Raw genomic sequence first — 15,622 nt, forward strand, 5'->3', positions numbered from 1 at the left:
GTGATGGAATGGTCAGAGAAATAATGAGCAACCTTCTTTGTGGTCATGTATATTCCATACACAAGCTTCTGATAATGAGGATATCTCTGCTTGGATGGAGTCAAGACTTCGGACAAATAATACACTGGGCGCTGAACTTTGAGAGCTTTTCCTTCTTCTTCCCGCTCGACCGTTAGCACAGTACTGACGACTTGTCCTGTGGCTGCGATGTAGAGCAACAGAGGCTCTTTGCTGATTGGAGCAGCAAGCACCGGCTGGGTGGAGAGCAGAGCTTTTAGCTCGGCAAACGCTGCATCAGCTTCTGGAGTCCACTCGAACTTGTCAGCCTTCTTCATCAGTCGGTAAAGAGGCAGTGCCTTTTCACCGAGTCGTGAGATGAATCGACTTAATGCGGCCAAGCATCCAGTAAGCTTCTGGACATCGTGCACTCGCACAGGGCGTTTCATTCGGAGAATAGTGCCAATCTTCTCTGGGTTAGCGTCGATTCCCCGTTCGGAAACGAGAAAACCGAGTAACTTGCCACCAGGAACTCCAAATGTGCACTTTGATGGATTGAGATTGATATCATACCTTCTGAGGTTGGCAAATGTTTCGGCGAGGTCAGCGAGCAGGTCGGAACCTTTTCATCACTTGACAACAATATCATCCATATAAGCTTCCACATTCCGACTGATTTGGGTGAGTAGACACTTCTGAATCATTCGCATAAATGTGGCTCCGGCATTCTTGAGGCCGAATGGCATGGTGATATAGCAGAAGCACCCGAATGGAGTGATGAAAGCTGTTTTTACCTCATCGGGCCCGTACAGACGGATCTGGTGGTACCCGGAGTAAGCATCTAAAAAAGACAACCTCTCGCATCCCGCGGTCGAGTCAACAATTTGATCTATGCGAGGGAGAGGAAAGTGATCTTTCGGGCAGGCCCGGTTGATGTGCTTGAAATCAATGCACATTCGGAGCGACTTGTCCTTCTTAGGAACCATGACGACATTAGCGAGCCACTCGGAGTGGTATATCTCTCGGATAAATCCTGCCGCCAACAGTCGAGCCACTTCTTCACCGATGGCCTTTCTCTTCTGGACGGCGGACCGCCGAAGATGCTCTTTGACTGGTTTTGCAGACGAGTCGACTCTTAGGCGATGCTCAGCCAGTCCCCTGGGAACACCTGGCATGTCAGCGGGCTTCCATGCAAAAATGTCCCAGTTCTCACGGAGGAACTGGATGAGCGCTTCTTCCTATTTTGGGTCGAGTGTTGTGGAGATGCGGGTCGGAGCTGCTTCGGGGTCGGTCGGGTGAATGTGAACAGGCTTCGTCTCACCGGACGACTGGAATGCAGACTCTGTGGCGGGCTTCTTGGATCGCAACAAGTCACTCGGATCTGCGTTTTGCTTGTATTCTTCGAACTCGACCGCTGTAACTTGGGAATCGGCAATCTTGGAGCCCTTCTGAAAGCACTCCTCTGCCTTTTTCCTATCACCGGTGACAGTGATCACACCTTTGGGACCGGGCATCTTCAATTTGAGGTACACGTAACATGGTCGAGCCATGAACCGTGCATAGGCTGGTCTCCCCAAAATGGCATGATATGCACTTTGAAAATCCACGACCTCAAACGTCAACTTTTCTTTGCGAAAATGCTTCGAATCACCAAACACTACGTCCAAAGCTATCTGGCCGAGTGACTCGGCCTTCTTCCCTGGTATAACTCCATGGAAGCTCATGTTACTAGTGCTCAGTCGGGACATCGGAATGCCCATACCTTTCAATGTGTCTGCATACAATAAGTTCAGCCCACTTCCACCATCCATCAGCACCTTTGTCAGTCGAGTGCCTTCGACAACTGGATCGACCACCAACGCTTGCCTCCCGGGGGTGGCAATATGAGTCGGGTGATCAGATTGGTCGAATGTGATGGGTGTTTGAGACCACTTCAGATAATTTGCCTTTGCTGGGGCAACCATGTTCACCTCTCGGTTAATCACTTTCAGTCGACTTCTGCTTTCCACATCTGCAAAGATCATCAGAGTGGAGTTGATATGCGGATATCCTCCCTCACTGTCCTCTTTGTCTTCGGCCTTGTCCGACTCCTTCTCCTTGTCCTTAGACTGTTTTCCCTGAAACTGCTGGATCAGGAGTCGACATTGGCGAGTGGTGTGCTTTGGGTAAATGATATTCCCCTCTTCATCTTTCTTCGTGTGAATGTGACACGGCATATCCATCACGTCATTCCCTTCTTTATCCTTTACCTTCTTGGGGTTCCAGGATCCTTTTGGTTTCCCCTTAAACTTTCCTTGAGTCACGGCCAGAGCCTCTCCAGGAGCTGCCGGTTCAGCCTTCCACTTCTGTTTCCGACTGGTGTTTCCTTTTTCCGACTGACTCGGCTTGTGCTTGCCGCTTCGGAGTCGGTCTTCTTCTTCGCCGTTGGCGTACTTGGTAGCAATCTCCATCATCCGACTCAAGGTCATGTCACCGGTTCGACCAAATTTCAAACTCAGTTCTCTGTTCTTGACGCCGTCTTTGAAGGCGCATACTGCCTGATGATCAGAGACATTTTCCACAGTGTGGTGCAAAGTGATCCACCTCTGAATATACTCTCTGAGAGTCTCATTAGTTTTCTGCACGCAGACTTGCAACTCTGTCAATCCCGCTGGTCGCTTGCAAGTCCCTTCAAACGTTCTGACGAACACTCGGGACAGATCTTCCCAAGTGTAAATGCTGCTAGGAGGTAATTGAGTCAACCATGCCCTGGCAGAACCTTCCAACATGAGGGGCAAATGCTTCATGGCCACCTCGTCGTTCCCACCACCGATCTGAACTGCCACTCGGTAGTCTTCAAGCCAAGTTTCAGGCTTAGACTCACCAGTGAACTTGCTAACTCCTGTTGCCAACCTGAAATTGGGGGAGATAACTGCGGCTCTGATAGCTCTGCTGAAACATTCAGGACCAGAAACATGTACTCGACTGCTCGTGGGTACATCTCTGTCGAGTGCGCCTCGATGGGCTCTGTTCCGGTCGACCAACCCTTGCACGATAATGGATCGCGCGTCGAAGCCTGGCTCTCTGGGGTCAACTGGAACCCTACGCCCTGTACTGTACTGACGCCTATCATCTGGCTGCCGAGGAGCGTAAGACCCACCCCTCGGAGGGGAATAGGGCACTCGACGCCTATCATCTCGGTCGAGTCTGTCGCCATATTGATCTCGCCGATTCTCACGCCCTTCGCGCCGCGGAGGCGATCTGGGGCTGTGAGCCGACTGAACCGTATTCACAGTGACAGATCGACTGTGAATTCTGTTGCGCGACTGAGACACGGCTGAATTCGGATCTCCTGCTGCCCGGAGCAGATCCCTGATCTGCAGCAAACCTCTGCCAGCTTCCGACTGCGAAGGCTGAATGGACTCTGCTATACGGGTCGCAGCTGCTAAATTCTGAATTGGGGTTCGATATACCTGAGTCGGCGGGAAGAGTTGACGTCGACTGGTGTCGGGAACTCGTTGCCGCGCGCGCTCGTCGAGTGCTCGTTGAAGGTTCTCCAGTCGAGTGCGCTCGGCCAAATTGGCCAGACGCGCCTCCTCCAAGGCACGAGCCTCGGGGGTTTCTCCTGCGATGGGAATACGTAGGGGATCCTCGTTCCTGCGGCGAAGCTCTTCTCTTTGCAGAGAGTCGAGTGGCTCGGGCTGGTACTCTTCGTAGTCTCGTGCAGGGTCGCCGCCGTCACCTGCTCCACCACCACGGGCGAAGCCAGGAGGGCTGTGGGGCCCGTCGACCATCAAGATTTCCGCCGCTGGATCACTGCTTCCGCACTCGGATGCAGTCTCTCCGGAGCCAGTCGACTGATCGAACAAGCCGTAGAGAGATTCGTTGGGCTCGATTGCCGCAACTTGTGTAGTGGCCGATTGGCGAGCCACCGCGTGACTCACCCATCGCTGAAGCCTCGACCGGCCTGAGCGCTTGCGCTGGCGGGAGACCGGGAGGGTGGACGATGGAGGAGCCGATCGATGCTGGGTCGACGGTTGCCGCAGCAGAACGCCGCGAACACATGCGCGAAAATGCGTCGCACCGCGGACGGGGAGCGCGTCTACGTCGAGTGGAGCCTCCTGGAGCCATGCGGAGTCGTCGTCGATGAAGGTGAGAGTGCCGAGACGGATCTCTTGACCCTTGACCAAAACTCCAGCAGACACCATGATGAGAGTACTCGGAAGAATCGCAACTTCTCCACAAAATCGCTAAAACACCTGCCCCAAGGTGGGCGCCAACTGTCGTGGTTCTAAGCCTGACAGTAGAGTGGGGGGTAGGTATGGAGAGGCAAGGTCCTAGCTATGGAGAGGTTGTAAGCACAAAGGATGTACGAGTTCAGGCCCTTCTCGGAAGAAGTAACAGCCCTACGTCTCGGAGCCCGGAGGCGGTCGAGTGGATTATGAATGTATGAATTACAAGGTGCCGAACCCCTCTGCCTGTGGAGGGGGGTGGCTTATATAGAGTGCGCCAGGACCCCAGCCAGCCCACGTAGGAGAGGGTTTAAGGTGAGTTAAGTCTGGGGCGTTACTGGTAACGCCCCACATAAAGTGCCTTTACTATCATAAAGTCTACTTGATTACAGGTCGTTGCAGTGCAGAGCGCCTCTTGACCTCCTGGTGGTCGAGTGAGTCTTCGTGGTCGAGTCCTTCAGGCCAGTCGAGTGAATCCTCGTTGGTCGACTGGAAGGCGACCTCTTCTAAGGATGTCCTGGGGTAAGTTACTTGGATCAGGTCCATGACCCTACCCTAGGTACATAACCCCATCAGCAGGCACTACAAGAAATATGTCAACTAGTGACCTTCTGTCAGTGACCTTGGAAGAATTGGTCATAGATCTATGACCATTTCAGACCAATTGGTCAAAAGCTGTTCGAGGGGCTCCAAACCCTAAACCATTGCGACCATTTTGGTCAGAAAGGTCGTAATTTCCTTACACGAAAAGATCATAAAGCAAACAGCGCTAGTCCGTTGCCTTATTTCTAGTTGTTAACGACCAATGTAGATGGTCATAGCCTTGTAAATTGTGGTGGGTTGCTATGACTAGGCGCCACCTCATCAGTTTTGCCTACGTGTCATGTCCATGTGGCAGTTTTTGCCCTAGGTTGTGAAGCAACCTATATTTCTGTCATTCCCAAAATTCCCAAAAAAATCTCATAAATTCTTTGGGTCATATCTTCGTCAAATATGTAAAACCCTTCCTTGCCTAGTTCAAAAATAATCCAAAAAATATTCATTTTCCTATTCTATTCAGAACAACAGTTTGTGAAGGAAGTACCACTTTGGCATGTCCAAATAGTATCCATTTTCTACAGTGCTTTTCTATGCCCAAATAACCATCCTCCACCAAATGCCAGCTCAATCCATTCATTATTTTGAGCCGAGCTTCAACATTCGTATTTATGTCCAGTGTAGTAGTTTGCAAAGCAAGTACCACATAGGCTCCTCCTTTTGAGCTGAAAATTTGTGAAGACGGTCTTCTTAGTAACTGATCATCCTCAGCCAAAACTCACGCCCATTAGCCATGTACATTTCCTGTACCGCTAATCAAACACTTGGCTGCTAATTCATGTTTGAGCATCGATCGGTCTCCTCGTGAGAATCTTATGTTGTAACTTTCTTCTTAGCACCTACCTGGGGAGTGCCCAACCAACTAGACATGCCTAGGCCGCCCAGAACACAAGGCAACGCCACGGTCACGCGGTGACCATGCGGCGGGCATGCGAGTTTACGCGCTCTAGAGTTGGGGCCCTTGGCCACCGCCCAAACCTCGATGTATCTCCACCAAACCATGTATTTATGATTAAATAGGTACTTATGTAACTAGAAATGTTTTTTGGAAAAAATAAATAGCAAACTATGAGGCAGCTGCAGTTCAAATTTGACCCGTTTCCAACTGAATCGACGGCAATTTGTCTTTTTCACCAGAGGTGGATAAAAACTTTTTTCACCCAACCATTTTGTCAATTGTGCATTATATATGGCCTAGTATTTTATAAAATTGATTTGGTCCATTTTTGCAACAATTATTTGGTAGTTCCTTCACAAAAAAACCTCCTTTTGGGCACTCGGAAAATGAAAAATGAATTTTCCGTGCAAAGAAAATGAAAACTTCCATAGGCAACATTATTTGGAATTCCAAGATGTACCCTTGTGCACAATATGAGATCATTTGAACAAACTATGCCATGAATGTGGCCATAAGATTGATCATTTGGCTTGAAAGCCATGAATCTTCACGCGTGATAGCTCATTTCTGAGAACACTTTTTTAAAATAATTACCGTATTACATGTTTATTATTTTTCCTGGAAACTTCGTGACATATAATGACACAATGTGAAGGTTTTCCAATTTTTTGATTTTTTTTGAATTTTTTATGCCTGTTTCAAAATGCGGTCAAAACGGCGGGCATGACCGTTCCTAGCTAGTGGTTGAATCTTGAAATTTTTTTGGTGTTTCTCTGATTAAATAGATACTTATGTACCTAAAAATGATTTTTGGAAAAAATAAAGAGCAAACTACGAGGCAGCTACAGTTCAAATTTGACCCGCTTCCAGCTGAATCGGTGGAAATTTGTCTTTTTCACGTGAGGTGGATCAAAACTTTTTACCCCCAACCATTTGGTCAATTGTGCATTAAATATGTCCTAGTATTTTATAAAATTGATTTGGTCCAATTTTCCAACAATTATTTGGGAGGTCCTTCACAAAAAAACCTCCTTTTGGACACTCGAAAAATAGAAAATGGTTTTCTCGTCCAAAGAAAATGAAAACTTCCTTAGGCAACATTGTTTGCCATTTCCCGGTAACTTGGCCACATATAATGGCACAATGCGAAGGTTTTCCATTTTTTTGAATTTTTATGCCCTGTTTCAAAATGCGGTCAAAACGGCGGGCATGACCGCTCGTAGGTAGAAAGATCGAAAATGCAATCAAATTGGTGATCATCCATAAAATATGGTCTAACTTAATTGAAAATTTTAGTGATGGCATTTTGCAAAATATTTTTGGTAGCTGCTTCACCCCCCCCCCTTGTTTTTAGCACTAAGAAATAGAGTAATTTTTAATGGCTCATATTTTGAACCAATCAGGACGCAGCCCACGGATCACCCCATTATAGTCGATCTAAGTCGTCCACCTCCTACGGATCCAACGCCTCTCCTCCCTCGATCCCCTTCCTTCCCGAGAAACCCTAGGTCTCTACCCGTCCTCCCCCATCCAGATCCAGGTCCCTCCTCCGCCACCTCCCTCTTCCCCGATCCCCGATCTAGGTGCTACAACCGTTCCGGCCCCCGCGCCCGCGACCGTCCTCCCCGCCCCCCCGGACGCCGCCGCCACCTCCATCGCCTCCCCGGACCCGGCCGCCACGCGCGCCTTCCTGGGCCGCCTCTACGACTCGGCCAAGCGCTCCCTCTCGGGCGCTCGCCCCTGGCCCGAGCTCCTGGACCGTGCCGCGCTCTCGCGCCCGGACTCCCTCTTCGACGCCACCGCCCGCCTCCGCAAGAACCTCGCCTACTTCCGCGTCAACTACGCCGCGCTCGTCACGCTCTCCCTCCTCGCGCACCCCTTCTCCCTCGTCGCCCTCCTCGCGTTCCTCGCCGCCTGGTGCTTCCTCTACCTCCTCTGCCCCGCCGACGCCGCCCCGCTCAACGCCTTCGGTCGCACCTTCTCTGACCCCACCGATGCGGCGACCCCGCCGGAGGAGGCGGCGGCGCTCCCCGCGGCCGGGGCGAAGCTGGAGAGGATGCAGCCTCTGGAGTGGCCCCAGAGGGACGCTCTCTGCGGCGAGATCGGGGCGGGCGACGTCGGGCGCCGGGTCGGGCTCTGCGGCTGGGTCGCCCTCCGCCACTCCCACGCTGGCCTCACCTTCCTCACCCTCCGTGACTCCTCCAGCATGGTCCAGGTGACCCACCAATGCACCACGGCCCGCCTCCCATGGCGCACCCCCGCCCCGAACCCATCGACCGCGAGAAGGTCAGCCAGGCCTCCACAGCCCTAACGTTTTTAATTGTTATACTAGCGTGCGGGCAGATGCTAGTGTGCAGTTCAGTAAGCACTGTATTTAGGCATGTTATTCAGTTTTGCATTTAGAGGATTGCGAGGACTGATTGACTAAATTCTTCTTGTGCAGACCTGCCCCCTCCTGCTCCGGGTTTTCACCAAGGTAAGGCCGAGTTGTCTCTTTTCTTCAACTCTTTCATCTTCTTTTTAGCGCACCTGCAGTCGAGAGCGCATTATGATATCCTCAATTCGCTTGGTTTGTGCAATATTTGATTGGATCTTGTGGTCCATGGATGGTCGGTAGCGAAGTAATCAGAAACGTATGGTGCTATCCGAATGATGCTACTAAAACATGGTCCATTACCACTGTGCTCACACTGTTGCATTTTTTAAGGATGTATAAGTTCTGTTCCTGATGGTGCTGTGTAGGTCGGTTCGACCGTATGGCACCTGTAGTTGAGCAGCACTTGATCAGGTGTTTAACTCTAGTTTTGGCTAATAACAAGCATGACTTGGTGATACAACGGAGGATCCCAAAACTTATTTATCATAATGTTGGTTATTGTGTATCACATTGAAAAAGAAAATGCACAATGACTTACCTTTGTATGTCTGGATTTATTCTTCATCTGTTACTCTTCCTTTTGCTAGTGACTTCACTGTCTTGTGAGATTTTGCTTCTTTATTATAGGGTTAAATAGTCCACAGTTTTGTCTAGTCTCTGTGTCTCTCAATGACAGCAATCTGAACTGATGTATTGCGTGCCTTAAAAAGCATGGCTGCAACCATTCCTAATTTTTGTTCGGTTTGGATTTGGATGCAGCAGGTGCTCTGCTCTTGCGCACGGTGACCGGCATGACGGCGACTATGTATGGCAGCGACCACAAGCTCATCGGTGAGCGGCTCCCTCTCCTACCCCTAGTTCTCTTTTCTAAGATGTAGTGTTCTATGCAGAAGATCTATTTGCTAGTACTTGGGCTCACTGCTCTTTATATTTGATTATTCTATTATTATGTATACTGAAAATGCTATAACGAATTTACTGCTCATATTCCTGTACAAAAGCCCTCGTGTGAATTAATGACATGCTTCATTTCCGAACAAACAGGGAAGTTGAAGATTTCGCTAGGAGGCTCAATTTTGTTTGGCCTGAAAGAATGCATTTGGGTCAAGAAAGAAGAATTGGGTCGCAACTGATTGGTGGTAATGGTTCTCTGCAGAGATTTTCTGGTAATTTTTTCCATATAGAATAGTTGAAACTGTAGTGAGTAAAGAATTTAGCCCACTCTACTGAATCTTTTGGAAGAACAGAAGGTTTTACATACTAAAGGACAGTGTTTGGTTAGTCCAACGTAAAGTAGGAATTACCTCATTCTTGCACCAGCTCATTCCATAACCGGGTCAAGTGATAATTTGTATGTGCCCGCAGGGTTCAATCACAGGTGAATGACATGCGGTAGTGAGTAAAGAATTTGCATTGCCCCATTAATTGAGTTTCTTTTATCTATTCAACACACTCCAACATGTTGGTTTAATCAAATCCTCTAGTAATGCCACAACTTGTCATGGATGTTGCATTTCCTCTATTTTTGGGGAATTTCGAGATGTACCATTCTCTGTTTTGGGAATTTCTTTGCCGTAAATTATTATAGCCAACTGTTCAGAATTGTGTTTGCGGGGAGCAAATCTGTATATGCAAAGTGTGTGTGTGTGTATCCAGTGAGCAAATCTGTAGTAATTATAGAGTATATTATCTTCTTTCTTTTATTGGCAATTTTCTGCTCAGTTCTCTTTTGACATATAGTTTGTTCTCTTTGAATGTGCAGATGGTATGATGTGGTGGTTATCTTTTTTCGTTGCTGGAACATGGATGTCATATGTTATGTGATTTGAGCCAAATGGCATATTGTAATCTTTTTATTGCTGGTTTTTATGTACGATGTCATGAAGATGTACGTTTGAAATGTTGCTTTGATAGCAAAATTGTATTCCTGTGTACATGCTACTTTGACAGCAAAATTATGAAAATTTCTCAACAATATATATGCGCAAAATTGTGCCTGAAAAGGCTACAGCCAACTGATGATGTTAGTAGAACCTGACAACTGGGACCCATCTAACTAGTGGACCCTTCTTTTTGGAAAAAAAAAGAAAAACTAAATTCGTTTAGACAAAAAGGCCACAACCCAACAATAAAAAAGGCTGCAATATAGGGCTTGGCCCATGAACCCAACCAAAAATTGACACACAGGAAAAACATAAATGCGCTGAATTAATGGGCTAGGCCCATGTAGAAAACCGAATTGGACCGGGCTGATTCTTATGCCACATCAGCTTGCCACGCTGGATGCCTACGTGGCCTGGGGAGGTTGTTAGTGACCAAAACGCCACAGTAGGCATATTTTGGTCGTAAACGTCTACGACCTTCTCACAGAGAAGGTCGCTATAGTCAATTAACGATCCCCAGCTTTTGACCTTCTGTTTTTGGTCACAAAAAGGTCGCAAATAAAAAACTATGACCTTTCAGTGACCAATAGTGGAGGTCACAAGATAGCATATTTCTTGTAGTGAGGGCTTCGCCAAGCGACTATGGGACGGAGAAGTGTAGCAAGGGGGGAAGGGAGGCGCCAGGTGTCAGGGTCGGCTGCCCTCCCACCCCCCTCTTTATATAGGGACCCCAGGGGGGGCGCCGTCCCTAGGAGATGGGATCTCCTAGGGGGGCGGTGGCCAAGGGGGGAGACTTGCCCCCCAAGGCAAGTGGAGGCGCCCCCTCCCCTAGGGTTCCCAACCCTAGGCGCAGAGGGGGGCCCAGGGGGGTGCACCAGCCCACCAGTGGCTGGATCCCCTCCCACTTCAGCCCATGGGGCCCTCCGGGATAGGTGGCCCCACCTGATGGACCCCTGGGACCCTTCCGGTGGTCCCGGTACAATACCGGTGACCCCGAAACATTCCCGATGGCCGAAACTCGACTTCCCATATATAATTCTTTACCTCCGGACCATTCCTGAACTCCTCGTGATGTCCGGGATCTCATCCGGGACTCCGAACAACTTTTAGTTTGCTGCATACTCATATCTCTACAACCCTAGCGTCACCAAACCTTAAGTGTGTAGACCCTACGGGTTAGGGAGACACATAGACATGACCGAGACGGCTCTCCGGTCAATAACCAACAGCGGGATCTGGATACCCATGTTTGCTCCCACATGCTCCTCGATGGTCTCATCGGATGAACCACGATGCCGAGGATTCAAGCAACCCCGTATACAATTCCCTTTGTCAATCGGTATGTTACTTGCCCGAGATTCGATCGTCGGTATCCCAATACCTCGTTTAATCTCGTTACCGGCAAGTCACTTTACTCGTACCGTAATGCATGATCCCGTGACCAGACACTTGGTCACTTTGAGCTCATTATGATGATGCATTACCGAGTGGGCCCAGTGATACCTCTCCGTAATACGGAGTGACAAATCCCAGTCTCGATCCGTGTCAACCCAACAGACACTTTCGAAGATACCCATAGTATACCTTTATAGTCACCCAGTTACGTTGTGACGTTTGGTACACCCAAAGCACTCCTACGGTATTCGGGAGTTACACGATCTCATGGTCTAAGGAAAAGATACCTAACATTGGAAAAGCTCTAGCAAAACAAACTACACGATCTTGTGATATGCTTAGGATTGGGTCTTGTCCATCACATCATTCTCCTAATGATGTGATACCGTTATCAAAGACATCCAATGTCCATAGTCAGGAAACCATGACTATCTATTGATCAACGAGCTAGTCAACTAGAGGCTCACTAGGGACATGTTGTGGTCTATGTATTCACACGTGTATTACGATTTCCAGATAATACAATTATAGCATGAATAAAAGACAATTATCATGAACAAGGAAATATAATAATAATCCTTTTATTATTGCCTCTAGGGCATATTTCCAACAGTCTCCCACTTGCACTAGAGTCAATAATCTAGTTAGATTGTGATGAATCGAACACCCATAGAGTTCTGGTGTTGATCATGTCTTGCTCGCGGAAGAGGTTTAGTGTAACGCCCCGGACACACCCGCCGGTGGTCGTTACCCCTGGCGGGCTCTAGACTGGCCCCACAAATCAATACTAGTCTTTTCTGCGCACTTTGTCCTCACTCATGCGCACCCGGGAGCAACTTACCGGCCGGTCACCCATCCTGAAATTACTCCAAGCTGAGCATGCTTAACTTTGGATTTCTGTCCGAATGGGCTCCCAGAAAAGAAGGAATTCCTTATTGATATGAGTAGTCTATCATCCCTATTAAGCCAGGCTATCACATTTAGTCAACGGATCTTTGACATTCAGATCCGTATGTACTTTGCAAATATCTATGTCTCCATCTTGAACATTTTCACGGATGGAGTTGAAACGATACTTGATGTGCCTGGTCTTCTTGTGAAACCTGGGCTCCTTGGCAAGGGCAATAGCTCCAGTGTTGTCACAGAAGAGAGTGATTGGCCCCGACGCATTGGGTATGACTCCTAGGTCGGTGATGAACTCCTTCATCCATATTGCTTCATGCGCTGCCTCTGAGGCTGCCATGTATTCCACTTCACATGTAGATCCCGCCACGACGCTCTGCTTGCAAATGCACCAGCTTACTGCTCCACGATTCAACATATACACGTATTCGGTTTGTGACTTAGAGTCATCCAAATCTGTGTCGAAGCTAGCGTTGACGTAACCCTTTACGACGAGCTCTTCGTCACCTCCATAAACGAGAAACATGTCCTTTGTCCTTTTCAGGTACTTCAGGATATTCTTGACCGCTGTCCAGTGTTCCTTGCCGGGATTACTTTGGTACCTTCCTACCAAACTTACGTCAAGGTTTACATCAGGTCTGGTACACAATATGGCATACATAATAGATCCTATGGCTGAGGCATAGGGAATGACACTCATCTCTTCTTTATCTTCTGCCGTGGTCGGGCATTGAGCCGAGCTCAATCTCACCCCTTGCAATATAGGCAAGAACCCTTTCTTGGACTGATCCATATTGAACTTCTTCAATATCTTATCAAGGTATGTGCTTTGTGAAAGACCTATGAGGCGTCTCGATCTATCCCTATAGATCTTGATGCCTAATATGTAAGCAGCTTCTCCAAGGTCCTTCATTGAAAAACACTTATTCAAGTAGGCCTTAATGCTGTCCAAAAGTTCTATATCATTTCCCATCAAAAGTATGTCATCTACATATAATATGAGAAATGCTATAGAGCTCCCAGTCACTTTCTTGTAAACGCAGGCTTCTCCATAAGTCTGAATAACCCAAATGCTTTGATCATCTCATCAAAGCGAATGTTCCAACTATGAGATGCTTGCACCAGCCCATAAATGGATCGCTGGAGCTTGCATACCTTGTTAGCATTCTTAGGATCGACAAAACCTTCTGGCTGCATCATATACATTTCTTCCTTAAGATAGCCGTTAAGGAATGCCGTTTTGACGTCCATCTACCATATCTCGTAATCATAGTATGCGGCAATTGCTAACATGATTCGGACGGACTTCAGCTTCGCTACGGGAGAGAAAGTCTCGTCGTAGTCAACCCCTTGAACTTGCCGATAACCCTTAGCGACAAGTCGAGCTTTATAGATGGTAACATTACCATCCACGTCCGTCTTCTTCTTAAAGATCCATTTGTTTTCTATCGCTCGCCGATCATCGGGCAAGTCTGTCAAAGTCCATACTTTGTTTTCATACATGGATTCTATCTCGGATTGCATGGCTTCAAGCCATTTGTTGGAATCTGGGCCCGCCATCGCTTCTTCATAGTTCGAAGGTTCACCGTTGTCTAACAACATGATTTCCAGGACAGGGTTGCCATACCACTCTGGTGTGGAACATGTCCTTGTGGACCTACGAAGTTTAGTAGCAACTTGATCTGAAGTACCTTGATCATCATCATTAATTTCCTCTCCAGTCGGTGTAGGCACCACAGGAACATTTTCCTAAGCTGCTCTACTTTCCGGTTCAAGAGGCAGTACTTCATCGAGTTCTACTTTCCTCCCACTTACTCCTTTCGAGAGAAACTCTTTTTCCAGAAAGGATCCGCTCTTGGCAACAAAGATCTTGCCTTCGGATCTTAGGTAGAAGGTATACCCAATGGTTTCCTTAGGGTATCCTATGAAGACGCATTTTTCCGACTTGGGTTCGAGCTTTTCAGATTGAAGTTTCTTGACATAAGCATCGCATCCCCAAACTTTTAGAAACGACAGCTTAGGTTTCTTCCCAAACCATAATTCATATGGTGTCGTCTCAACGGATTTAGACGGAGCCCTATTTAAAGTGAATGTAGCTGTCTCTAGAGCGTATCCCCAAAATGATAGCGGTAAATCGGTAAGAGACATCATAGATCGCACCATATCCAATAGAGTGTGATTATGACATTCGGACACACCATTACGCTGAGGTGTTCCAGGCGGCGTGAGTTGTGAAACGATTCCACATTTTCTTAAGTACGTACCAAATTCGTGACTTAAATATTCTCCTCCACGATCTGATCGTAAGAATTTTATCTTTCGGTCATGTTGATTCTCTACTTCATTCTGAAATTCCTTGAACTTTTCAAAGGTCTCAGACTTGTGTTTCATCAAGTAGACATACCCATATCTACTTAAGTCATCAGTGAGAGTGAGAACATAACAATATTCTCCGCGAGCCTCAACGCTTATTGGACCACACACATCAGTATGTATGATTTTCAATAAGTTGGTCGCTCGCTCCATTGTTCTGGAGAACGGAGTCTTGGTCATTTTGCCCATGAGGCATGGTTCACATGTGTCAAATGATTCATAATCGAGAGACTCTACAAGTCCATCAACATGGAGCTTCTTCATGCGCTTGACACCAATGTGACCAAGGCGGCAGTGCCACAAGTATGTGGGACTATCGTTATCAACTTTACATCTTTTGGTATTCACACTATGAATATGTGTAACATTACGTTCGAGATTCATTAAGAATAAACCATTGACCATCGGGGCATGACCATAAAACATATCTCTCATATAAATAGAACAACCATTATTCTCGGATTTAAATGAGTAGCCATCTCGTATTAAACGAGATCCAGATACAATGTTCATGCTCAAACTTGGCACTAAATAACAATTATTAAGGTTTAAAACTAATCCCGTGGGTAAATGTAGAGGTAGCGTGCCGACGGCGATCACATCAACCTTGGAACCATTCCCGACGCGCATCGTCACCTCGTCCTTCGCCAGTCTGCGCGTATTCCGCAGCTCCTGCTGTGAGTTACAAATATGAGCAACGACACCGGTATCAAATACCCAGGAGTTACTATGAGTACTGGTAAGGTACCCATCAATTACATGTATATCACATATACCTTTAGTGTTGCCGGCCTTCTTGTCCGCTAAGTATTTGGGGCAGTTCCGCTTCCAGTGACCCTTCCCTTTGCAATAAAAGCACTCAGTCTCAGGCTTGGGTCCATTCTTTGACTTCTTCCCGGCAACTGGCTTACCGGGCGCGGCAACATCCTTGTCGTCCTTCTTGAAATTCTTCTTACCCTTGCCTTTCTTGAACTTGGTGGTTTTATTG

Source organism: Triticum dicoccoides, chromosome 7B, assembly GCF_002162155.2.
Source record: "Triticum dicoccoides isolate Atlit2015 ecotype Zavitan chromosome 7B, WEW_v2.0, whole genome shotgun sequence".
NCBI classification, from domain to species: domain Eukaryota; kingdom Viridiplantae; phylum Streptophyta; class Magnoliopsida; order Poales; family Poaceae; genus Triticum; species Triticum dicoccoides.